We start from the raw sequence: 2,553 nt of genomic DNA, 5'->3' as shown, positions 1-2,553 counted from the left end.
GTGGAAGCACAGAGTCTTAACTACTGGAGTGTTGGAGAATTCCTCCAAGGCTTCTCTTGATGTTTATTTCAATTAAAACATGAATTAGCTAGTGTGGATGCTAGGGGTTGAAGTGGAGGTAAAGGTCAAAAGTATTCATCTTACTAATGTGATCTGTCTCACCCAGGTATTCTCTAAAGGGTTCTGCACACAATCGGTTCATGGAAAATGACTTAGTATCCTGAGGCTTGTGAAAGGCAAGACCTCCAATTTGAGCATCCCTGGTGGCTCAGATGGTAAAGCATCTGCCTACAATGCTGGAGACCCAGGTTCAATCCCTGGGTTGGGAAGATCACCTGGAGAAGGAAATGGCAACCCACTCCAGTACCCTTGCCTGGAAAATTCCATGGACTGAGGAGCCTGGTAGGCTACAGTCCATGGGGTCTCAAAGAGTTGGACACGACTGAGTGACTTCACTTTCTTTCACTTTCATTAGAGATCTGAAGGATGAAGAGGCTTGGTAGACCAAGGAGCAGGGTCTTTCTTTGGAAGTGAGGGTGGTAGTAATAATAACTAAGAGTCAGGCAAATAGGAGATGGTGGGAGGGAGGAAGAGATCTGAGATCTCCAGGTGGTTGTAAGTCAGCCATGTCCCAGTGATATACTAAGTGCTGGGTGGTCAAGAGTTTTCATAATACACGTCATAGGTAAAGTTGCATATGTTTAACAGTGTGGGCCATTTTTAATCTCCTCTTCATATCCTAAAATATAGAATTTAGGGGAAGATGGAATTCTTTTCCTACTGGGTCATCATAAGCCCTATAGATACACCTCTGAGGTTTGTGTGTGTGTATGTGTGTGTGTGTGTGTGTTTAATAATTGCAAATTTGGTGTTTTTGGATTCACTGGGTCTTAGTTGCTGCTCACTGGGGTTTCTCTAGTTGTGGTGAGCAGGGGCTACTCTTTGTTGTGGTAAACAGGTTTCTTATTGAGGTGGCTTCTCTTGTTGCAGAGCACAGGCTCTAGGTGCACAGGCTTCAGTAGTCGCAGTGCACTGGCTCAGCAGTTGTGTCACACAGGCTCCCTTGCTCCATGGCATGTGGAATCTTCCCAGAACAGGACTCAAACCCACATCCCCTGTATTCAGTTCAGTTCAGTCACTCGGTCGTGTCGAACTCTTTGCGACCCCATGAATCGCAGCACGCCAGGCTTCCCTGTTCATCACCATCTCCCGGAGTTCACTCAGACTCATGTCCACTGAGTCAGTGATGCCATCCAGCCATCTCATCTTCGGTCGTCCCCTTCTCCTCCTGCCCCCAATCCCTCCCAGCATCAGAGTCTTTTCCAATGAGTCAATTCTTCACGTGAGGTGGCCAAAGTACTGGAGCTTCAGCTTTAACATCATTCCTTCCAAAGAAATCCCAGGGCTAATCTCCTTCAGAATGGACTGGTTGGACCTCCTTGCAGTCCAAGGGACTCTCAGGAGTTTTCTCCAACACCACAGTTCAAAAGCATCAATGCTTCGGCGCTCAGCCTTCTTCACAGACCAACTGTCACATCCATACATGCCCACAGGAAAAACCATAGCCTTGGCTAGATGGACCTTAGTCAGCAAACTAATGTCTCTGCTTTTGAATATGCTATCTAGGTTAGTCATAACTTTTCTTCCAAGGAGTAAGTGTCTCTTAATTTCATGGCTGCAGTCACCATCTGCAGTGATTTTGGAGCCCAAAAAAAATAAAGTCTGACACTGTTTCCACTGTTTCCCCATCTATTTCTCATAAAGTGATGGGACCAGATGCCATGATCTTTGTTATCTGAATGTTGAGCTTTAGGCCAACTTTTTCATTCCCCTCTTTCACTTTCATCAAGAGGCTTTTTAGCTCCTCTTCAATTTCTGCCATAAGGGTGGTGTCAATGCATATCTGAGGTTATTGATATTTCTCCCCACAATCTTGATTCCAGCTTGTGTTTCTTCCATTCCAGCATTTCTCATGATGTACTCCGCATATAAGTTAAATAAGCAGGGTGACAATATACAGCTTTGACATACTCCTTTTCCTATTGGGAACCAGTCTATTGTTCCATGTCCAGGTCTAACTGTTGCTTCCTGACCTGCATACAGATTTCTCAAGAGGCAGGTTAGGTGGTCTGGCACTCTCATCTCTTTCAGAATTTTCCACAGTTTCTTGTGATCCACACAGTCAAAGGCTTTGACATAGTCAATGAAGCAGAAATAGATGTTTTTCTGCAACTCTCTTACTTTTTCCATGATCCAGCAGATGTTGGCAATTTGATCTCTGGTTCCTCTGCCTTTTCTAAAACCAGCTTGAACATCTGGAAGTTCACGGTTCAGGTATTGCTGAAGCCTGGCTTGGAGAATTTTGAGCATTACTAGCGTTTGAGATGAATGCAATTGTGTGGTAGTTTGAGCATTCTTTGGCATTGCCTTTCTTTGGAATTGGAATGAAAACTGACCGTTTCCAGTCCTGTGGCCACTGCTGAGTTTTCCAAATGTGCTGGCATATTGAGTGCAACACTTTCACACTATCATCTTTCAGGATTTGAAACAGCT

At 44.7% G+C, this 2,553-nt stretch overlaps 1 non-coding gene across 1 annotated transcript; it reads left to right on the top strand.

Moving 5' to 3' along the window:
• The first annotated feature begins 257 nt into the window (after window positions 1–257).
• TRNAC-ACA lies at window positions 258–329 on the top strand. Its single transcript has one exon. It is a non-coding gene; the product is annotated as a tRNA-Cys (tRNA).
• Window positions 330–2,553: the final 2,224 nt, after the last annotated feature.

Source organism: Oryx dammah, unplaced genomic scaffold (assembly GCF_014754425.2).
Source record: "Oryx dammah isolate SB20612 unplaced genomic scaffold, SCBI_Odam_1.1 HiC_scaffold_11229, whole genome shotgun sequence".
NCBI lineage: Eukaryota > Metazoa > Chordata > Mammalia > Artiodactyla > Bovidae > Oryx > Oryx dammah.
Note: the sequence above shows the minus strand (reverse complement) of the source record. Positions and strands in the feature narration are given on the sequence as shown.